The sequence below is a fragment of the Benincasa hispida genome, chromosome 3 (assembly GCF_027475165.1).
Source record: "Benincasa hispida cultivar pf3 chromosome 3, pf3_genome.v1.1, whole genome shotgun sequence".
NCBI lineage: Eukaryota > Viridiplantae > Streptophyta > Magnoliopsida > Cucurbitales > Cucurbitaceae > Benincasa > Benincasa hispida.
The window spans coordinates 67,232,701-67,258,015 of record NC_143480.1 but is presented as its reverse complement, the minus strand read 5'-3'; positions in this window follow the sequence as shown (position 1 = coordinate 67,258,015).

Here is a 25,315-nt window from a genome sequence, read left to right as displayed (position 1 = left end):
AGTTCCAATTATAGAAGCATGAGAGGGCCTAGGGACTAACTCCCAAACTTTATTCCTTTCAAATTGATTTAATTCTTCTTGCATAGCTAAAATCCAAAATTCATCATTTTTGACATCTTTAAAACTTTTTGATTCAATTTGAGAAACAAAAGCAAGATTATTAAACATATTAAGAGAGGAACGAGTTTTCACACCTTGTTCGGGATCACCAAGAATTAATTCTTTGGGATGGGAAGGAGCATACCTCCACTCTTTAGGCATGGATGAAGAACCAATTTCGTTCTTTTCAATTAAGCTCACCTCTTGCTTACTTGAAACAATTTTCTTGCCTTTGTCACTAACAAGTAAATCTCCAAAATTTCCTTCTAAAACATCACTATAAATAGGCTCATTAGAAATAACATTGTAAGATTCATCAAATACTACATGCATAGATTCCTCAATTACTAAAGTTCTTTTATTGAAAACTCTATAAGCTTTACTAGTAGAGGAATAGCCAAGAAAAATACCAACATCCATCTTAGAATCAAAATTTCCAAGTTTTTCTTTGTTATTCAAAATAAAACATTTGCAACCAAAAACTTTGAAATACCCAATATTTGGAATTTTGTTATGCCAAAGTTCATAAGAAGTTTTATCCAAAGAAGGTCTAATTAAAACTCTATTTAAAACATAACAAGCGGTGTTAACGGCTTCCGCCCAAAAGTATGTAGTTAAACCATACTCATACAACATTGATCTAACAAATTCTTGCAAAGTACAATTTTTCCTTTCAACTACACCGTTTTGTTGAGGAGTTCTTGGAGCAGAGAAATTATGAGAAAAATCATTTTCTTCACAAAAAGTTTCAAAAACATTGCTATCAAATTCTCCTCCATGATCACTCCTAATTTTAGAAATAAAAAAACCTTTTTCATTTTGAACTGTTTTTGCAAAACTAGAAAAGCTTTTCAAAGCATCATCCTTATGTTTTAGCATCAAAACCCAAGTAAATCTTGAAAAATCATCAACTATCATAAAGGCATAATAGTTCCCTCCAAAACTAGCAATTCTAGAAGGGCCAAATAAGTCCATGTGTAATAGTTGAAGGGGTCTAGTTGTAGAGATTACATTTTTAGATTTGAAAGAGGACTTAGTTTGCTTACCCATTTGACAAAGATCACAAACTTTGTCTTTTTCAAATTTAAAGTTGGGAAGACCTCTAACCAAATAATTCTTGAAAATATTTGAAATTAAGTGCATACTAGCATGTCCTAGTCTTCTATGCCATAGCCAAGAATCATTATGCAAAGCCGATAAATATTTATCATTAATAGGACAATCATTCAAATCAATAGTATAAACATTTTCATCTCTATTTCCAACAAATATAACTTTTCTATCACTAGCATTTTCAATGATGCAATTCTTTTTATCGAACACAACTCTAAAGCCTTTATCACACAATTGAATAATACTAAGTAAATCATGCTTCAAACCATCAACCAAAAGTACATTTTCAATTAAAATAGAAGATTCATTACCTATACTACCTTTACCAATTATTTTACCTTTCTTGTTGTCACCAAAGGTTACAAGACCTCCATCCTTTTTGGAGAGAGAGACAAACTTGAATGGGTCTCCCGTCATGTGTCTTGAGTAACCACTGTCCAAGTACCACTTGTTTTTCTTAGAGGCTTTCAAACAAACCTCATCATTTTGTTCATCCTCTTTGTCACTATGAGCCATGAAGCAAAAATTGGCCACTTTTTCATTATCACTCCCACTTTCGCTTTCATCGCTATCATCCCAAGTAGCTTTCATTGCTTTCTTCTTGGATTTCTTGGATGATTTGAGAAAAGGAAAATGAGTTCTAATATGACTCGGCTTCTTGCATTCATAGCATATTACCTCATCTTTTTTGCTCTTTTCACCTTTTGACTCTTTTTGGTTAGAGAGATGCATCTTGAATTGCTTCTTTCTCTTGATGAAGTTCTTATACTTACGTGAAAGATAGGCAACATCATCTTCATCAAGGTCATCTTCATCTTGGGAGTCAACTTCTAAAGAGATGATCTTTAATGCTATACTCTTTTCTTTCTTTTTCTTCTCATCCTCCATGTTTTTCTTGATCTTTATCTCATGGTCAACAACGGACCCATGAGTTCATCAATGGAGAGAGATTTGAGAACCTTTGCCTCTTGAATGGCGGTGACTTTAGACTCCCATTGTTTAGGCAAAGACCACAATAGCTTCTTTATCTTCTCAAGATTTGATTACTTTTTCCCAAGTCCTTCTAAAGCATTGACAATGTTAGTAAATCTAATAAACATATCGGAAATAGCTTCATTTTCATCAATGTTAAACATTTAATATTGATGAACTAACATGTCAATCTTTGTTTCTTTTACTTGACTAGTTCCTTCATGAGTAATTTCTAATTTATCCCATATCTCTTTAGCGGTTTTGAGACACTCTATTATACTCAACTTCATTCAAAGCACAAAATAAGCAATTAATAGCTTTGGCATTTAAAGAGCATGCTTTCTTTTCATTTATTGACCATTCTTCCTTAGGTTTTATAGTGCTAACACCATCAACATCTTTTGTTGGAATTTTAAAACCTTCCTCAACAATATCCCATAAATCATAATCAATAGAAAGTAAGAAAAATCTCACTCTATTTTTCCAATAACTATAATTAGTACCATTAAAGAAAGGAGGCTTTGTAATAGATTGACTATCGGTAAAAGAGATAAAACCTAAAGTTGCCATAGCTAAAAAAACAATTAAGTTCATCAAGAAATAAATATTTCAAGAAGAGCAACCCACTCTGATACCAATTGTTGGATCGATATGGCAACCCTAGAGGGGGGTGAATAGGGTTTAATTAAACTTTTTTTTTTCTAAATTAACCCAATTAAACTAATTAATACACTTTTTATAAATAATAAGAAAAATTCAAATTATGCAACAAATAAGATGACAAAAAATGTGATAATTTAATTCTATCAAATTTTAGCAAATAAATAAGAACAAACTAAAACATACAATAAATTGCTTAAATTAATTGCAAAAATAAAAAGGAAAGAGTTAGAGAAGAAGACACCGTAATTTTTATAGTGGTTCGGTCAAACTCGACCTACTCCACTCCTCAAGTGCCTTTTGGGAATTTGAATATAATCTTTCTGACTCTTTCCACGTATTAGAGCCCAACCGTTACACCACCACTCCTTTTACTGGCTCAAGAGAAAACCCGATCCTTTCCACGGTTTAGGATCAAATCGTTAGAAATGTCGGAATTTTTGAAGAACACAATACAACTCTCACTAGAGTGGATTTACAAGTTTAAGCACTCAACAAGTTTATCCTCACAATACAATAGCACTCTCTCAAGAGTAAGATGAAAAAAAAAATTAGGAACTTAGAGAGAGCAACAATGGAACTTTTGAGTTTTGGAGGATTATGAAATGTGAAATTTGTTAGTTTAAAATTTGGAGAGGAAGATGGTTTATATAGAGACGGAAATTTTTTTAGAAACCACAATTAATTTGGACCATTGGATTTTGGAAAAGAAAAACCAATAGTGGAGATTTTAAACTAACTAGTCGTTAGATACAAACAAAATATAATATTAAATCCATTTTCTTTTGAAATTCATTTTCTTTTTAAAATTAATCCAAAAAATAAAAAAACATAAAATGTGTCAAAAACTAGTCGTTAGACACAAACATAAAATAATATTAAATTCATTTTCCTTTTAATTCATTTTCTTTTTAAATTCATTTTCTTTTTAAATTCATTCTCTTTTTAAATTCATTCTCTTTAAAGTCAATCCAAAAATAAAAAGCATACCATGTGGAAAAAACTAGAGGTTAGACACAAACATAAAATAATATTAAATTTATTTCCCTTTTAAATTTCTTTTAAATTTCAATTTTTTTTATTTTAAAACAATCCAAAAATCAAAAGTCCATCATATGTAATCTCTTAATGATCCATCATTCAACCAATATGCTGTCACATGTCTACATGCAAATGGTCTGGTTATGCCACGTCATCCACCACGGTATTTTCTCTATAGACTTGTTTCGGTCATATCGTCTTCGTTTTAGCTCCGATTTGAGTGATTCAAGAGGTATTGGAATCGTTGTTCCGAGCTCTACGATATGGACATATTAAAACACTAAGATTTTCAGTAATTAAAAATTGAGTTTGTTATCATCAAAATATTGATTAATTAATTAATTAATTTGAGATTAAGGGCCAAAAAGCCAATAAGGGGAAGAAGAAGAAGGATGGTAAAGGGAAAGGGAAAGCACCTACTAACCCGCCACCTGTTGCCCAGAGGAAATGTCCACCGCCAGTTGAAAAAGGAACATGTTTCCACTACAATCAGGATGAACACTAGAAGAGAAATTGTCCTTGCTATCTGATGGAAAGGAAGGCAGCGAAGGCTAAGGCCAAGGAAAACTAAGGTAAATGTGATTTACTTATGTTAGAAACTTGTTTAGTGGAGAATGATGATTCAGCCTGGATAATTGATTCGAGCACCATTAATCATGTTTGTTCTTCTCTTCAGGGGATTAGATCCTGGAGACAGCTGGAGGTCGGTGAGATGATGTTGCGAGTAGGCACTGGGCACATCGTCTCAGCTGTGGCAGTGGGAGGCATCTAGTTAAATTTACAGAATAGGTTTCTTGTATTAAGAGATGTCTTTATAGTTCCTGAACTTAAAAGAACCTTATTTCTATAAAGTGTCTGTTGCAATGCAAATACACTCTTTCTTTTAATGTGAGTAAAGTGTTTATTCCTAAGGATGGTGTTGAAATTTGTACAGCTAAACTGCAAAATATCTTGTATGTGCTAAGAACGTTAGCCTTAAGTTCCCTCCATAACATAGAGATGTTTAAATCTGTCGTAACTCAATCTAAACGTCAATGAGTTTCTCCAAAAGAAAATACCCAACTTTGGCACCTTCGATTAGGGCACATCAATCTTAATAGGATTGAGAGATTGGTGAAGAATGACCTTCTATGCGAGTTAGAAGAAAATTCTTTACCAGTGTGTGAAACTTGCCTTGAGGGTAAGATGACTAAAAGACCTTTTTACTGGAAAAGGTTATTGAGCCAAAGAGCCTCTAGAATTAGTACATTCTGACCTTTGTGATCCTATGAATGTGCAAGCTCGAGGAGGCTATGAGTACTTTGTTAGTTTTACTGATGATTACTCTAGATATGGGTATGTTTATCTGATGCAATAAAAATCTGAATCTTTTGAAAAGTTCAAAGTATTCAAGGCTGAAGTTGTAACAACCCAAATTTGTACGCATACACTACAAAAAATTAAATGTCAAATATTAAGCAGGACGAAATTTTATTTAAAGGGATGGTAAATGTAATACCCTAATCCTAATTTAGAAAGCTGGAAAACAAATAAAATATATAATTAAGAGTGAAAAATATTTAAATTTAATAGGAAAATCGGGTGGAAATTTAGAATTGGAAAAAAATAAGAAATTTATTAATTATCCAAAAATAATGAATAAGGGGGCAGAATCAAGGAGGATTAATTAGAAGTTGGAAGCTAGCTAATTCAGGAGACAAAGGGAAGTAGATAACTTTGATTTGGGCACTGCTCATTGGAAGAATTGGAGGTGAATTAATTGCCCATATACTCTTAAAATTTGAAAGAGTTAAAAAGGGGAAGTGGAATCCACAAGCAGTGAAGGCAACCCACGTATGAAAACTAGCGAGATTGGAGAGAAAATTGGAGAGAACGAGAGTGGGGAGAGCGAGAGTGAAGAGAGCGAGATTGGAGAGAAAATTGGAGAGAGCGAGATTCTCAGCGAGAAAGTGGGAGAGAGCGAGAGCCACGAGAGTAAAACCAGCGAGAGCGAGAGCCACGAGAGCCAAACCAGCAAAAATGAGAGTCACGAGAGCCAAACCAGTAAGAAAGCTGGAGAGAGCGAGATTCTGAGAACAGAAAGAGCGAGATTTGGACAAAAGCGTGGATTATGCGTTGAATTTGGCCATGATCTTATAGATTATACATGGAGAACCCTAAAATTGAATACAAACAAAGGTTGAAGACGTAAGGGCTAGCTAAAATTAGGTGTCTTATTAAGAGAAATTCTTAAACCTAAGTAATTTTAAAGAAGCCATTTGTAGGATGAGTTGTCACACAGAGAAGAGCTGGAAACGGCTATAAATAGAAGGCTTTGGGCTGGAAGTTAAACTCATTCTTAAACAAAACTCAGTAGTAAGAAATCATGTGAAAAGGATGAAGTAATTCTGTTAGTTAGAAGGAGGAAACGCGAGGGAAGTGCTACCCAAATTTCCTTCTGGTTTAAGAGGGAAAACTCTACTGATTAAACCATAAGGAATAATAAGGAATAACTAGGATCGCAGTCAAGGTAAGTAGTCTATCTCCCCCTCTCTTTAAGTGGTTCATGGTAGTGTACCTTTAATATGTTACATAATTATGTTATTGTTATTTTGCATTACATGTTTAAAATACGTTTATCGACAAGGGACCCCATGCATTATGTTTGTTCACAACGATGAAATAAGATTAAATTTTAATTAGATAAAGGTTATACTTCTAGGGCTAGCATGGCATGTATGGTTGTACCCCTCTAGTCCAATCTTACGTTTATGTTAATGGTTGATGTTGGATGCGACTCTGGCCCTACTGACTACATGACCCGCTAACATCAGATGGGTTAGTTTCCGCCTAAGTCCTCATCTTCCTATTAGGGCGGAGAAATTTACATTAGAAGCATAACCGACCACCACATGTTATTATATGTTTTCGGTCCTAATCATATGTTTTCAGAATATGTTGAATGTGATTGTGTATTTGGTCACTACCCTATGTGAGAACTACTTACTGGGTATATTATATACTCATTCCATTTTTACAGACTTTGTAGGTAAGGACACAGCATAGGTGGCAGAATTTGACGTCGCTCAAATGGCCAACCATCAAACTCACTATTATAGTCATATGCATTTTTGTATCACTATGCTAGTATTTTATGGATCCTGGTGTTTTGTAAAATAAACTTTGTATATAGTTTTCTACCTAATTAATAAAATCTTAGATATGTTCTTTTGAGATTTTTACCAAAAACTTATCTCATAATAGAAAAGTCTAAGTATGCATGTCGTAGCGGTCGGACCATAATATATAAGGATCCGGTCGTTACAGGTTGGTATTAGAGCAATTGAGCCAATTAGGCTCTACTAATTAGAAAAGTCGTGGTGTTTGATGGTTCAACTTGTTAAGTGATGCCCACAGTTATGCCAAATATGCTGGTAAGTGGAATTTCCAAACAAGTAATTTAGTAAATAACTTAGTAAACATAAGGTATGAGTTAAAAAAAAAAATCAAAATTAGATTGCTTCCTCATTATGAAAATAAAATGTGTGTACCAGATGCCACTACAAAGGGCTCCAACACGACGAAGTAAACCTCAAAATGAATCCACAAGGGAACAAAATCAAGGACATGGACAGACGCCTTATGTGTTACTTACACCAGATGCGCTACGAATACTAATACAAAATATGAGTAATGGAAACACAACCTCGTCCACCACACCAATAACCAACGATACAAATGACTCGAAGATCATTCGAGAATTTAGGAAGTTCAATCCTTCAACATTTGATGGATCATATGTGGATCCAATTATAGCAGAGAATTAGATAACAGAAATAGAAACTATTTTCCGCCACATGAACATCCCACAAGAACAGAGAGTAAATTGTGCCACCTTCATGTTAAGAGGCGATGCAAAGTTCTGGTGGGAATCCACACAAAGAACAATAAAAGGTACAGTCTCATGGTAGTAATTCAATCAGGCTTTTTACAACAAGTATTTCCCTTTGACAGTGAGATATCAAAAGGAAGTGGAATTTCTTAATCTTCGTCAAGAGAACATGTCAGTGATAGAATATGAACGGAAATTTGATCGCTTGTCCCATTTTGTTCCTCGACTAGTGGACACAGAAGAGAAGAAGGTGGAAAGGTTTATTTGGGGATTAAGAGAAGGTATTCGAGGCATTGTTACTGCTTTCCGACCACAAAGAGTATGCCCCTGCCCTCTAGTCGGCCTTACTCATGGAAGTAGATCTTGCTGTCAAAACCTCAACTTTTGAACGAGGATTCATGCCAAATGAAAAAAGGAAATTCACCCAACAAGGCTTCCAACATTTACAACGACAAGCATAAATTTCCCAAAGCACTCAGGGCGTATAGTCACAACAGAAGAGTCAAACATTCATATATCCTAAGTGCAGAAATTATGGAAAACACCATCAGGGGCAATGTCTTCGGAACTTAGGGGTGTGTTTCAACTGCGGCCAGACGGGTCACTATGTAAAGGCTTGCCCAAAGCTCATAAACCAAGTATCAACTGCCCAGACCACTCAGCCTACTAGTAACAAGGTTACCCAGCAATAGAAAGGACGGGTGTTTGCTGTTATACGTCAAGAGGCAGAGGATCAAAATGCAGTTGTTAAAGGTATATTACCCATACTAGGGTATTATGCCTTCACTTTATTTGATTCGGGCTCTAGTCATTCATTCATCTCTACAACATTTGCACAACATGCTCAATTAACATCAAAGCCCTTAGGCTACATTCTATCCGTAGCTACTCCTGCCGGAATATCTATGTTGGCCCACTCAGTAGTAGAAAACTGTGAATTGTCAGTATCGGGACATAAGGTAGGGGTGACCCTTATCATCCTAGATAAGTGATTTCGACATAATACTAGGTATGGACCGGTTAGCAGCAAACTATGCAAGCATATATTGTCATAATAAAAAGGTCATATTCATCTTTCCAATAGGAACCAAGTTTAAGTTTAAGAGTTCTAATACACAATCAGCCCCAAGAATAATTTCAGCCTTAAAAATTAAACATTTTTTCAACCATGGGGCTTGGGCATATTTAGCAAGTGTAATGGATTTACGAAACCAAAAGGATGAAATTAAGGCCATTCCGTAATAAGAGAATTTGAAGATGTATTCCCAGAAGATCTACCAGGTTTACCACCTAGTCGAGAAATAGAATTTTGTATAGATCTAATTCCCGGAGCTGAACCAATATCTAAAGCACCATATAGAATGGCACCTACGGAATTAAAAGAACTCAAAATACAATTACAAGAATTGTTAGATAAGGGATTTATACGCCCTAGCGTGTCTCCATAGGGATCACCTATCTTATTTGTTAAGAAAAAGGATGGATCCATGCGTTTATGTATAGATTATCGGGAGTTGAATAAGTTGACAATAAAGAATAAGTACCCACTCCCACGCATTGATGACCTATTTGATCAATTACAAGGAACCTCAGTATTCTCCAAAATAGATTTACGATTTGGATATCATCAACTACGAATCAAGGAGTCTGATATACCCAAGACTACTTTCCGAACAAGATATGGGCATTATGAATTCGTTGTGATGCCCTTTGGATTAACGAATGCCCTAGCAGCCTTCATGGGCTTTATGAATAGAATTTTTAACGACTATCTTGATAACTTCGTGATCGTATTTATAGATGATATTTTGGTCTATTCCAAGTCTGAGGCAGAACATGAAAAACATCTTAGGGATGTCCTTTCCATATTAAGAAATGAAAAGTTTTATGCCAAATTCTCCAAGTGTGAGTTTTGGACGCGACAAGTCGCCTACCTAGGGCAGATCGTAAAGCAAGAAGGAATCTTAGTGGATCATGCTAAGATTGAAATAGTTAACAAGTGGCCTTGCCCAACAATAGTCAGCGAAGTGCGAAGCTTCCTTGGATTAACAGGATATTATAGAAGATTTGTGAAGAATTTCTCAAGTATAGCATTACCCTTAACCAACCTCACCAAGAAGAATAATCCTTTTGTCTGGAATCAAGTATGTGAGCAAAGCTTCTAGGAACTAAAAGAAAAGTTGACCACAACCCCTATTCTCACTATACCTGACGGATCAGGGGGTTTAACTGTGTACAGTGAGGCATTGAAGAAGGGGCTTGGTTATGTATTGATGCAACACGAAATGGTAATAGCATATGCTTCAAGACAACTAAAACCTTATGAATAAAATTATCCCGTTCATGACTTGGAGTTAGCTGCCGTAGTCTTTGCTTTAAAGATATGGAGACATTACTTATATGGGGAAAAGATCCAAATTTATACAGATCATAAAAGCCTTAAGTACTTATTTACCCATAAAGAGTTAAATATGAGGCAACGAAGATGGTTAGAATTAGTCAAAAACTATGACTGTGAGATCCTCTATCATTCAAGAAAAGCTAACATTGTTGCTGATGCTCTTAGCAGAAAGTCAGCTCATATAGCAGCCCTAAGTACCATCTCCAAATACATAATGGATGACCTTGAAAGAGCTGAAATCTCACTAATACCAGAAACCTTCACAACTCGAATAGCACAGTTAATTGCAAGACCTACATTAAGACAAAGGATAATTAATGCACAACAAATAGATAAATACCTAAACAAACAACTACACTCCAAGAATGGAGAAACCAGTCAATTCTCTACAGCCCCAAACTCTGCACTTCTCTACCGTGGACGTCTATGTGTACCAGATGATGAAGAAATCAAGAAAGAACTACTGAAGAAAGCTCATGAATCATGCTTTTCAATACATCATGGGAGTACCAAAATGTATCGAGACTTGAAAGCACATTACTGGTGAGGTAACATGAAAAAGGATATAGCCGACTATGTAAGTAAATGTTTGGTTTCTCAATAGGTGAAGCTCTACGACAACAACCACGAGGACTCCTCTAGCCTTTAAATGTTCCAGAATGGAAATAGAAGCATATTTCTATGGACTTCATCTCAGGACTCCCGAGAACTGTTAAAGGCCACAACATGATTTGGGTGATTGTAGATTGACTCACCAAATTGGCCCACTTCCTACCATGCAAGACTACTCACACTACGGAAGCACTAGCTCAAATGTACTTAAAAGAAGTCATCCGGTTACATGGAGTCCCAGTATCAATTGTTTCAGATCGAGATCCTCGTTTCGTCTCCAAGTTCTGGAAAAGTTTGCAGGAAGCAATGGGCACACAGCTAAATTTTAGCACAACCTTCCATCCACAAACTGATGGCCAAACAAAACGAGTTAATAAAACCCTAGAAGACATGTTGAGGGCATGTGCTTTGGTTTTACTGGAGCATGGGATTCGCATATACACCTTATAGAATTTTCTTGTAATAATAATTATCAAGCGACAATTAGTATGGTTCCCTTCGAAGCCTTATACGGAAAGAAATGCAGATCCCCTATACACTGGGATGAAGTCGGGGAGCGAACACTACTAGGACCTGAATTAGTGCAGCAAAAATCAGAGTCAATTAAGCTAATTTAGGAAAGAATGTGAACAGCTCAAAGCAGAGAGAAGAGTTATGCTGATAACCGTCGAAAAGAGTTGGAATTCAAAGTAGGAGATCACGTATTTCGAAAGGTAGCACCAATGAAAGGCATTATGCATTTCGGACGAAAAGGAAAACTTAGCCCCCGCTTTATTAGACCCTTTGAAATATTAGAACGTATATGCCAAGTAGCTTATCGATTAGCATTACCACCTACCCTTTCTACAATACATAATGTCTTTCATGTATCGATGCTTCGAAAATACGTGTTTGACCCATCACATGTAGTAAATTATGAACCTCTACAAATAAGTCAAAACTTGGAATATGAAGAGACTCTAGCTTGTATCCTAGCAAGAGAAACGAAGTCACTTCGTAATCGGGAAATAAGTTTAGTGAAGGTTCTCTGGAGAAATCAGCAAGTAGAAGAAGCTACATGGGAACGAGAAGAAGAGATGAAAGTCAAATACCCTTATCGTTTTAAGAACCAAGAAACTTTCGAGGACGAAAGTTCTTAAGGGGGGAAGAATGTAACAACCCAAATTTGTACGCATACATTACAGGAAATTAAATGTCAAATGTTAAGCAGGACAAAATTTTATTTAAAGGGGTAGTAAATGTAATACCCTAATCCTAATTTAGAAAGCAGGAAAACAAATAAAATATATAATTAAGAATGAAAAATATATAAATTTAATAGGAAAATCGGGTGGAAATTTAGAATTGGAAAAAAAAAACAAGAAATTTATTAATTATCCAAAAATAATGAATAAGAGGGCAGAATTGGGGAGGATTAATTAGAAGTTAGACGCTAGCTAATTCAGGAGACAAAGGGCAGTAGATAACTTTTTTTTTGGGCACTGTTCATTGGAAGAATTGGAGGTGAATTAATTGCCCATATACTCTTAAAATTTGAAAGAGTTAAAAGGGGAAGTGGAATCCACAAGCAGTGAAGGAAATCCACACGTGAAAACTAGCGATATTGGAGAGAAAATTGGAGAGAGCGAGATTGGAAAGAAAATTGGAGAGAGCGAGAGTGGGGATAGCGAGATTGGAGAGAAAATTGGAGAGAACGACAGTGGAGAGAGCGAGATTATCAGCGAGAAAGTGGGAAAGAGCGAGAGCCACGAGAGTAAAACAAGCGAGAGCAAGAGCCACGAGAGCCAAACTAGCAAGAGCGAGAGTCACGAGAGCCAAACCACGAAGTGTTAACGTCTTGTCATATAATCTGGTTCATGACAAAGACTTCATTTCACTAGGATGACCGTAGGTAACATGACCTCAATCCTGAGTGAGTTGGGAACTTCTACCATTGAGGGCGGTCCTTTGATTTGCTTGGGTACGAGTGGCCAGAGCGCCGACTCAAACCTACCACTTTGGGGATTCATCTGATTTAGGAGCTGGGAACTCAGCTACACAAGATGGAGTTCACTCCTTCCCCGAAGCAGGGGTAAGTAGATAGATTGCTCCCTTAAGGGTTGATCTCGGGGCTTGAACAATGTGGCATCACACACATTCTCATGGCCCGAGAGGTGTTTACACATAGTAGGACTATGTTATATTATTCATTAGAGGGATAAGTGGTACTTAAAAATTAAGATGTAACTACAGGGGCAAAACAGTAAATTGACCCAACTGTAATTACGAGCATCTGTGAAGGGTCATCATACTGATGATTGGTTATATCCGATGGACACAGAAATATATCTGTGATAAGAAGAGTTCAGTTGTGGGTCTTTAGTTGAATGCCTAGAAGTTAATGGATGGTGGATATCATGGCTAAAGAGTTTAGTCAGTTATTTACTTACCGTTGGAGCTTCGAGCCATAGGTCTATAAGGTTCCCTTGGTAGTTTGGATACAAATTTAGAATTAGTTTTTGGGTCAGTTTGAAATGTTCAAATTGACAAGAGGGAGTTCGATTATATATGATATAATTGAACTAGTTAATTATATATGATACAATTGGCTTTATGTATGAGATATATTAATTTGGAGGAAATTGGATATAAATATGTTTATATCTAGTGGAGGAAAAATAATATGGTTAATATATGATATTAAACCATAGGTTATGAATATAATGTGATTATATTTATTATTTATTAATTGGTCAGTTATAGGATAATTGGCCGACATCTCTTATGTTTTCGTAACTGATGAGTAAGATTAAGAATCATTTTGAGACGCTTAAATAGCTCTCGGTGTGTTGTGATTCAAGAAGGTTATCGCTTAGTAAATCAGAGCTTATATGATAGTGCTGTTTACTGAACGACTGCTTACACCCGCGCACGCTACTTACTAAACGATCGCTTATCTTTTACTAAACGATCGTTTAGTGCTCGAGCTTTACTAAACGATCGTATAGATGATCGCTTAGCTTTTCCTACACGATCATATACTTCACCTAAATGATCAAACATTTTATTTATATGATAGATGAGTCTTTCTCCCATTTGCTTGATCGTTGTATACAATCTCTTTTCCTCCTCCCCTCTACCAAATCCAACTAGAGCCCACTCTTTGGATTCTCACTCCAAGAATACTGAGGGTTTCAAGTGGTGGTGTCGTCCCTATTCTTCATCTGTTCGTGTGGAGACTATTCGTGGTAGACGATTGAGTGTTACTGATGTAACTACAGGGGCAAAATTGTAAATTGGCCCAACCTTAGTTACAAGCATTGATGACGGGCAGAAATGTATGTTACTATAAGCCTTTTATTTAGAATTATGTGAGCTGTTAAGTAGAATATGCGCCGATTATACTAAGGATTCACGAGAAAATGAGCTTGCGTCGACCGACATTAAGAATCTCGGCTAACCCACTTTTATGCGTTATTATGCGTTCAACTATTTATTTTTGTAGCGAACGCAGAAATCGATCGCATGCACGGAAGCGAGGCTATCGCGAAGACGATCACATGCGTCCATTGTATGGGTGTTGCAGCGACCAAGCGAATGTGGTCATCGCAGGGAGATTGCGGCTACAGAGTAATAACCATAGTAGAGGGATGAATACAAGGGTGGTGGAATGCGTTGAAACTTCAGAAACCAAGCATGAACGCATACCTCGAAAGTGTCAAAAGGTGATGTTGACATTTCACCTACCACGCCGTTAGCACAGAGATTCAGAAAAGGACCATCGCGCCACGAGTGTCAGATTCAGAGCTGGTTCATAAATGTTGTCGGCGATCAAGCTCTATAAATAGAAGCCTTAGAGCACAATTTCATCCAAGGTTTTCTGCCTGAAGGAGTCCAAGGACTTCTGCCTCAAGGCTACCTTCGGGTGGATCCTTGTGATCCAGACCAAAGCATGAAAAGATAGTTTTGAGAGCTCTTCATCCCCTCAACCATTCTGAGTGTCGATTGGAGCCTTCGCTAGAGTTAGAGCTCGAAAGAGTCTACTCCACCGCTCGTCCATGGCACCACCGGTAGCCTTAACACACATCTGATGGAAGCAAGACATTACTTCCATCTGGCCCTCCATTTCTCTTCTATCCTTGTATTGTATTACATTGTGGCTTAAAAGATTAATACATTTTGTGATCAATGCATTTCTATATTTTCCTTCGATTCCATCTCTATTCTCATTTACTTAGCATCCTTTACTTTCATTGCATTACTAAGTAAGATTGCTAGGGTATCACATACTTAATCATGCGGCATAGACATATGAAGCATGTAGCAAACCACCGGGAGGTGTGCGAGTATTGTGAGAAAATCTTATTTGCTTAGTGTGAAGCTGTAGCCATGCTTGTCTATAAGCGGACGCAATGGTTGTTTATGAGTAGAGTCAGCAGTAACCAACTACCTGGGAGGGTAAGTAGTTGATCGCATTAAGCAATGTAAGCAAGTGTTCGCTAGAGATAGGAATAATCTTATGTCAACCATGTTTTATGTGATTACCTTGTTTTATGAGCGCATCATTCATCATTTAGGCATACTTGAAAGAGTAGTCTAAAATCCAAATCTAGACTCAAGAGAGTAGATTGGATTGCATAAGTAAGAATGGGGACTTAAGAATAAGCTCCGTTTGCTAATACACAGCATATGCACTCTTTAAGTAGGATATGGTGGTATGCGGTCATCTTGCCTAAGGCCTCTCGACCCTATAGGATACACATTGCATGTGTCTACGTCAAGTGTGTATAGCATGATCGCATAGCATGTGTTGGCTGGGGTTACCCTTGCAGTCAAGCTTAGTGTTGCGATGAAGACATCCTCACCATTTTATCCATTTCCCCATGCATTTTACTATGCGTTAACAGTTGTCGTGTGTTAGCTTTAGGGCTTCAATCAAACCAAGTATTTTGATGATAACAAAATTAGATTTTTTTGTACTAACATTTTCAGTGTTTCAGAGTCATTATCTTGTAGAGCTCGGAAAGATGATTCCAACGCAATTTGAATCGCTCAAATCGGAGTTCAAACGAGAAAGTTATAAGCAAAAGAAAATTGGAGAGGAAATCTAACGTAGCAGTGACACGTGGCACCTTGCTGACGTGGCATCCAACGTGGCGGTTGACGTGACACACAAATGGTCAATATTGATGATGTGGAAGATGACGTGACGCTCCAACCGGTTACTTTTTGCTGACATGGCGATGACGTGGCACATGATGTGACAGTGACGTGGCGACCGTGGACAAATGAGATAATGACAAGTGGCGGTCACCCAGCTTCATGCGCGGACACCGTAAGTGCCTCCAGTTTCTTCACAGAATGCGGCGCGTGACACTAAATCTCCTCCTCTGTGCGCGTGGTGCTCATATCATCCGGCTATTTTTTATTTTCATTTTTATTTTCTTATTTTTCTTTAATTTCCTGATCCAATTTTCTCCAAATTTTCTCCAAATTCTCACCAAATTTCAGTCTTTTCAAATTTGATTTCCTTCCTAAATTTTCATCCTTCAAATCCTTTTTATTCTCCAAATCTCAATAATTCCAATCTTTCAAAATTCCTTTTCAAATCCTTTCCTTTTCTATTTTTATTCAATCTCCACCCTTCATTTGCAATCATATTCAATGGCCAAAATTTATCCCACTCGCCTATAAATTCGACTTGATTTTACTCTTCATGGACACACCAAAAGCTTTCAAGTCTTAAGCTCTCAATTCTCTCTACTCTCAAATTCTTGTCCTCCTTGCTCCTAAATTGGCCTAGAGTTATTTTTGTGATTTTTTTCTGAGTGCTCAACTTGTGTATTTAGCCTTCAAGAGGTAATATTGCGAGGTTTTATTTTAACTTTTGGGAATTGTATTAAGGTGTGGGTACACCTTGGGTTGTGAAAAAAAAAATTTGTTTGATTCTGAACCAGTAAAAAGGATCTTGGATTTCTCTTTAGCCTAGGAAAAAGAGGGTCGAGTATCGGTTTGTGTAACGACCCGAACCCCTAGGACTTAGGTTAGATCGTTACTAAAATAAATGCATGCATAACATTTAAAACGACGCTTAGTTATGTTGAAATAAATGTTAATTAAACAAGAGAAGTTCAAAAGACATTTATTAAATGCAATTGTTAAAACAATAATAGGGTACCCATAATTCGTAAAGACTATTAAAAGTATATAAAAGAAATAATCCTTAATAATAAGTTTAAGACAGTAAAACTAAACATTAAGGGGAAAAATAAGGACTCTAAATGTCATGATGCAGAAGCGTAAAAACTAGTCCCAGTGGCATGATCACGAATTCCGCTGCGCCATCACCAGTGCATCTCTACCCTTACCTGAAACATCAACATAAGAAAGAATGAGCATGAAATACTCAGTAAGTAACCCCACCACTGGGGTCAGGCTAGGCATCTATGTCTTCTAGATACCCACTTATGGCACATAAACAAATGGAACAAACGAAAGACTGAGTCCTATCCTATTGTAGTTAAGTATGCCCACAAAATTGGTGAACCCTGAAGGGAACACAAAACTGGTGAATCCCGAAGGAAACACAAACTGGTGAATCCCCAAGGAAACACAAACTAGTGAATCCCGAAGGAAACACAAAACTGGTGAATCCCGAAGGAAACACAAACTAGTGAATCCCGAAGGAAACACAAACTGGTGAGCGTTTAACTAATCAATGAGGACAGTCACACAGTCTCAACGTTCTAAGAATCAACATTGTACAATTTTAGAACATACATGAAAATCCTTGATACCATGGCTCCATCATATACACATGATTATTGACAACATATCAAACTACATTCATGTATACCTTACATCATAATTCCATAGCATGCAAGTATGCCCCAACACCAGCAGATCAGATATCAACATATGAAAACACATACCATCACATACTAACGATCAAATGCCTAGGTGTATCTTTAAACAAAACAGAACTCGTGCCAGAACATACTTGATTCAGGTCATACTATCAGTCAACATGCTAATATTTACCATAACATACACTTATCACGTGAGCATACAAATAAAACCTGGGGGCAGTTCCAATGGTAAGATTACGTACCTTAATCGAAATTCCACAGATAAACTCCGACAACCAAACAATGACCGCGATTTGAAGAAACGACCCTACCATATGAATACAACCATAAAATTTCAGTCCAATAATAATTGCGACACCTCAGATTCAAAACCATAACACCCCAAAATCTTACCCAAGGAACTTGATTAACAACCACTCCAAAATCTCCTTCCAATAGATTTTAACTCCCAATGGACGACAGCTTGGAACCTTAAAGATACAAGGGTTAAGTCAACTTAATTCAGTAATCAAAGCGTGCCCACAAACCAACAATAAGGACCATAACTCTTACCAAAACTCTTGTCGAATGATCTTGAATCTACTGGACAGTCGCTGCTGTAATTTCCCAAGATCAAATCTAAAATCAAGATAATGCGACTAATTTAATCTTTAATCCAACTTAGCGGGCATCCAAAATCTTTCAAGAAATCCAACCACAAAATAGATCTTACCAAAATCTAAGAGTCTGACGAAGACCCACGCAACAGAAGATAGGTAGAGCGGCGATGGACGGTGGAGGAACCGGCCGGAGGCGACAGCGGCTCAAGCTGCTGGGAGACAACGACGGAGTGCAGCGGTTAGGGGCTAGAGCGACGATGGCGATTCAGACCGATTGGGCGAGATCCAGCGGTGCGACCGGTGACACGTAAGTCCGATGGCTTGTGCGGCGAAGGGAGGAAGTGAGTTAGTCGTGACGGTCGGCAGCAGGTCTGGCTTGAGCAGTGGGCGATGGCACGTCTGCCGGATTTGGTGAGGAGGGTTCGCCTACTGGATCTGGGGAAGAGGGTGCACTTGTCAGATCTGATGAGAAATGCGAGTCTGGGTTGTGAGGAGGGCTCGATGGCGGTGGACGGCTGTGAGGGGCGAGGCGCTCGAGCGAGAGAGACGCGTGAAGGAGATGAGGGGATGCCCTTTTTATTTTTTAAAAAAAAACTAATAATAATAATAATAAAAAAAGGAAAATAGTATAACTCTAATTAAATCCTTTCCTTAACCCATTTTATACTATTTAATTCCTTTCCTTTTTCCAAAAATAATTAATTCCTGCCATAACCTTTCAAATTGAATTTGAAAATTGAATAATTTTTGAATAATTTTCACGACAACACTTAAATCCTCGCACTTATAATTTAAATTCAAATTTCCAAACATGCCCTTCAACTAAGGACAATTACTGAAAAAGGAAAAGTTTTACATTATTAATAAATAAATAAAAAGGTGTGGGATGTTACATTCTTCCCCCCTCAAAGAACTTTCATCCTCGAAAGTTTATCCTTGAAAAAGCTCTGGGTACTGGGCCTTCATCTCATCCTCTCGCTCCCAGGTGGCTTCCTTGAACTGGTGGTTCTGCCACAGAACTTTCACAAAAGCAATTTCCCGACGGCGCAATGTCTTTACTTCTCTGGCAAGAATCTCTATGGGCTTTTCCTCGTAGCTCAAGTTATCATTCAATCGTAAGGGCTCATAGTCAATTACGTGGGACGGGTCTACCACATACTTCCTTAGCATCGAAACATGGAAGACATTATGAACTGAAGACAATGCTAGGGGCAAGGCCAAATGGTAAGCTACAGGGCTAACTCGTTCTAGGACCTCAAAAGGTCCAATGAATCTTGGACTCAACTTTCCTTTCCTGCCAAACCTCAGAATGCCTTTCATGGGTGTCACCTTTAAAAACACTTTCACCCCCAGTCTCAAATTCCAGGTCCTTACGTATTACATCGGCATAGCTCTTCTGTCTGCTCTGGGCTATCTGCATACGAGCCCTGATCTTCTGTATGGCCTCATTTGTGGTCTGCACCAATTCATGTCGTAACAATCTCCTTTCTCCTACCTCATCCCAACACACAGGGGACCTACAACTCTTCCCATATAGGCCCTCAAAGGGTGACATCCCAATAGTGGACTGGTAGCTATTATTGTACGCAAACTCCATTAAGTGCAAGTGAGCATCCCAGCTTTTTGAAAACTCTATGGCACAAGCACGCAATATGTCTTCAAGTATCTGATTCAATCTCTCTGTCTGCCCATCAGTCTATAGGTGGAATGCTGTACTGAAGTTTAGCCGGTGTTGGAGAGTGGAGTAGGCAATTTGCCGAACCACTATAATTCCCGGTGTTTTCTCTTCCTCTCTCTTTTATTTCTTTTTTTCAAATTTTTTGCTTCTTGTCTTAGTTATTTTTTTTAATCTTTCCAAATTGCATGATTTAATTTTTAATGTGTTATTTAAATTTATCTTTGATTAAATTGGCTTTAAATTTAAAGTTATCATTGCTTGCATGATTTAAGTTTTGTCTTGCATAAATTTTCTTTAATCAAATTAGTGGCTTAACTTTATTGAGCATTGTTTGAAGATAAAATTATTTTTAAAAAAAAAAAAAAAAATTGGTAGTCAACCCTATTCACTCCCCTCTAGTGTTGCCTTTAGATCCTACAATTGGTATCAGAGCAGGTAGCTCGATTTTCTTATTTCAAAAACGTTTTGTATTTTTTTCTTTATTTTACATTTTGTTTTTTTTTAATCTTATTAAATCTGGAATTTTTCTAATTTTTGCAAAAAGTTTGAAAAATTGAGTTTTAAAAGCTGTTTTCATTAGAAATTTTTTGTCTTGAAAATTGGTTATTAAAACCTTTTTTTTTTCTCTACTTCTTAATCTTTGAAATCTTTTTGATTAAAATCTAAACTTTGGAAAAGTATTTCTCTTTACAAAAATCTTTTAAAAAAAATTATATTCTCTTCCTCTTTCGAAAAACTTAATTGTTCAAGCTTATGACAACTACTGGAATAAATGGGTATGGTTAAGATCAATCTACCACTAGGCTACCTTTGTTTGATGGAAATAATTATGCATGGTGAAAAACTAGGATGAGAATTTATTTGAATTCTATTGACTATAATCTATGGGAAATTGTTTTTAATGGTCCTTTAATTCCTACTAAGATAGTTGATAATAAAGCTATTCCTAAGGAAGAAAAAGAGTTTAATGATGAAGATAAAAAAAGTTTTCTATTAATGCTAAAGCCATGAACTATCTGTTTTGTGTTTTATGTCCTGATGAGTTTAATCGAGTCTCTACATGTAATTCTGCTAAAGAAATTTGGGATATGCTTGAAGTAACTCATGAAGGAACTAATCAAGTTAAAGAGTCAAAGATTAGCATGTTAGTTCATAATTATGAATTGTTTAAAATGGATGCAAATGAAACTATATCTGAAATGTTTACTAGGTTCACGAATATTGTTAATGCTTTGAAGGGATTAGGAAAATCTTATACCACCTCTGAAAATGTGAGAAAAATTCTTAGATCACTGCCTAAGAGTTGGGAAGCTAAGGTGACGACAATCCAAGAAGCAAAAGACCTCTCAAAACTTCCACTAGAGGAGTTCGTTGGATCTCTCATGACACATGAGATAATCATGAAGGCCAATGTGGAAGAAGGTGTCAAAAAGAAAAAGAGCCTAACATTAAAGTCCACTCAAATTCAAGAGGACTCTAAAACTGAAGCTGAACTAAATGATGAGGAGTTCGCTTACTTGACCAAGAAGTTCAAAAAGCATTTTAGGAAAAGGAACTTTTCAAAGAAAGTCAACAATCAAGAAGGCAAAGAAGAAAAGAGCAACAAAGATACAATCATCTGTTATGAATGCAAAAAGCCCGGACACGTGAAGTGGGATTGTCCTCAAAGAAAAGCCATTTCAAAAAAGACCAGGAAGGCCATGAAAGCTACTTGGGACGAAAGCGATGAAAGCGAATCTGAAAGCGAGGAAGAAGTAGCAAATCTGTGCGTTATGGCTTTTGGAGACGACGACGACGACGATGACGAGGTAAGTCCTGAAAACCTTATTTTTGATGAGCTCATTGATGCATATAATGAAGTTAAAATTGAATTTGAAAAACTAGGTTGCAAATATATGTCTCTTAGGAAGAAAAATGCTAAATTAGCTCTTAAAAATAATAATTTATTAATTGAGCTAGATAATCTAAACGAGAAAAATGAGACAATTGGAAAAGATCTAGATTTATCTAAATCAAATTTGCATGCTTTAAAAGAAGAGTATAAATTATTAGAAAATAAAAATGACGATATTTCAGCTACTCTTTTAAAGTTTACAAATGGGAAAAAGAATTTAGATATCATGATGGGTAAGCAACAATGCATATTTGATAATAGTGGCTTAGGTTATAAACCTCACCAAAAACAAAATAAATTTACAAACTACTTTATCAAAGAAGGTTCTATTATTTGTCATGCATGTGGAAAACTTGGTCACAAAGCTTATGCATGCAATTTAAGAAAAATCAATATTATGAATGAAAAGAGATGGATTCCTAAATTTTTGTTAGCTAACCCCCAAGGACCCAAACAAATTTGGGTACCTAAGGTTACATCTTGAGAATTAATTCTCTCAGGTATGTTTGAGATCCATAAAGAATAAGTGGTACTTGGACAATGGATGTTCAAAACATATGACTAGGGACCACACAAAATTCACATACCTAGAAAAGAAAGATGGAGGATACGTTACCTTCGATAACAATAAAAAGGGTAAGATTGTTGGTAAAGGTAATATTAGTAACGGTTCGAATTTTCTTATTGAAAATGTTTTTTTTGGTTGATGGTTTAAAGCATGATTTATTAAGTATTAGTCATTTAGTGATAAAAATTGTACAATAGAAAATGCATGTGATGGAAAAGTTCTGTTTGTAGGAAATAGAGATAAAAATGTTTATACTATTGATCTATTAGATTGTCCTATAGTAGAAAATAAATATTTATCTGCATTGCATGAAGATTCGTGGTTGTGGCATAGAAGGTTAGGTCATGCTAACATACATTTAATTTCAAATATTTCTAAGAAATCCCTTGTTAGAGGTCTTCCAAAATTAAACTTTGAAAAAGATAAAGTTTGTGATGCTTGTCAAATGGGTAAACAAACCAAGTCTTCTTTCAAACCAAAGAAAATGGTTTCTACTTCTAGACCTTTGCATCTGTTACGTATGGACCTTTTTGGACCTACTAGAGTTGCAAGTCTAAGTGGAAAACATTGCGTTTGTTATAGTTGATGATTTTTTGAGATTTACTTGGGTTTTATTTTTATCTCATAAGGATGAAGCTTTAAAATCTTTTATTAGCTTTTCAAAAAGAATTCGAAATGAAAAAGGTTTTACGATAGACGAGTCTTTCTCCCACTTACTTGATCATTGTATACGATCTCTTTTCCTCCTCCCCTCTACCAAATCCGAATAGAGCCCATTGTTTGGATTCTCACTCCGACAATACTAAGGGTTCCAAGTGGTGGTGTCGTCCCTGTTCTTCATTTGTTCGTGTGGAGACTGTTCGTGGTAGACAATTGAGTGTTGCTGATGTAAATATAGGGGCAAAATGGTAAATTGGCCCAGCTATACTTACGAGCATATGTGAATGGTCATCGTACTGATGATTGGTTATATTCGATGGACACAGAAATATATCTGTGGTAAGAAGAGTTTAGCTGTCAATCTTTAGTGGAATGTCTGGTAGTTAACGGATGGTGATATCGTGGCTAAAGAGTTTAGTCAGTTATTCATGTACCGTTGGAGCTTCGAGCCATAGGTCCATAAGGTCCCCTTGGTAGCTTGGATACAAGTTGAGAATCACTTTTTGGGTTAGTTTGAAATGATCAAATTGACAAATGGGTGTTCGATTATATATGATATAATTGAACTAGTTAATTATATATGATATAATTCACTTTATGTATGAGATACATTAATTTGGAGAAAATTGGATATAAATATGATTTATATCTAGTGGAGGAAAAATACTATGGTTAATATATGATATTAAACGATAGGTTATGAATATAATGTGATTATATTTATTATTTATTAATTGGACAGTTATAGGATAATTGGCCGACGTCTCTTCTATTTTCGTAACTGATGAGTAAGATGAAGAATCATTTTGAGACGCTTAAATAGCTCAAGTGTGTTGTGATTCAAGAAGGTCATCGCTTAGTAAATCAAATCCTATACGATAGTGCTATTTATTGAACAATCGTTTATACCCGCACGCGCTACTTACTAAACGATCGCTTATCTTTTACTAAACGATCGTTTAGCACCCGAGCTTTACTAAACGATCGCTTAATTTTTCCTACACGATCGTATACTTCACCTAAACAATCAAGCATTTTGTCTATACGATAAACGAGTCTTTCTCCCACTTACTTGATCGTTGTATACGATCTCTTTTCCTCCTCCCCTCTACCAAATCCGAACAGAGCCCACTCTTTGGATTCTCACTCTGAGAATACTGAGGGTTCCAAGTGGTGGTGTTGTCCCTATTCTTCATCTGTTTGTGTGGAGACTGTTCGTTATAGATGATTGAATGTTGCTAATGATAGCTTGTCATTTCAGCGAAAGCGAAATTTGCTGCGAAGAGAGTCTTCAACTGGTAAGTTTACTTGTTATCCTGTTTATTTATCTCTAAGCATGTTAGTAATTTAGTATTATGATACATATTTGTATGTGTGAATGTAAATGTGGTAATTCTTTCACAATGCTTTTGGAAAGATCCGCTTCCGCTCAAAGATACTCTTGTATAAGAGTTCCTTTATATATGACGCCTGAGATAGTGCAAGCATTTTGTTCTTTCGCTCTCAAAAGATCTGAATACCCAGAAATTGAGTCTCTCCCAAATCTTTCATTTGGAAATTGGGTCGCTAGCTTGTTCTTAACTGTAGTCATTAAACCCACATCATTCCCAATGAGTAGGATATCATCTATATACTGAAGGAAATCTAAATAGAGATCTCCATGAGCAGCAGAAGTGATTTTTCCAAATCTCATTCAGAATGAACACAAATAATTACAGTCTTAAACGGAAATGATTAGGTTATGCATAATCAGAAATTACAGCATGCTACAAGAGATATAGGGGATAGAGTATTTGTACCTTTGAAGAACTATTCTTCAAGTATTCCTCGACCGATTTCCAATGCGTCCAAAGCAGCACTCAAATGCAATGAACAGAACACAGCCTTCACGAATGTTTGAATGAGCTTTGATCCCAATCGAGTATAACCTATTCTAATGCAAAAACAATTCATATGAGTGTGTCATAGACTAGTCATGGTAAGGAACAAAACAACAAGACAAACTCAATCAAGCAAGCATTGTCCAAGCACAGTGCTCTAGGACCCCAAATAATATCATTAAAAAAATTTAGCCCAAAAATAGCTAAGAAATGCAAACATCCCACCCCCAACTTTTAAAACACACATTGTCCTCAATGTGATTAAAATGAAGTATGAGGGATCATAATACTTCCTTGAACAATGGAATGAAAGGAGGATGCAGGACACTCAGCTAAAGTCCTTTTCTTCAAAAATCCTAGTAAACAAGAATAATAGAAAGAATTTTGCTCAACAAAATAAATGAAAGATAAAAAGAGAG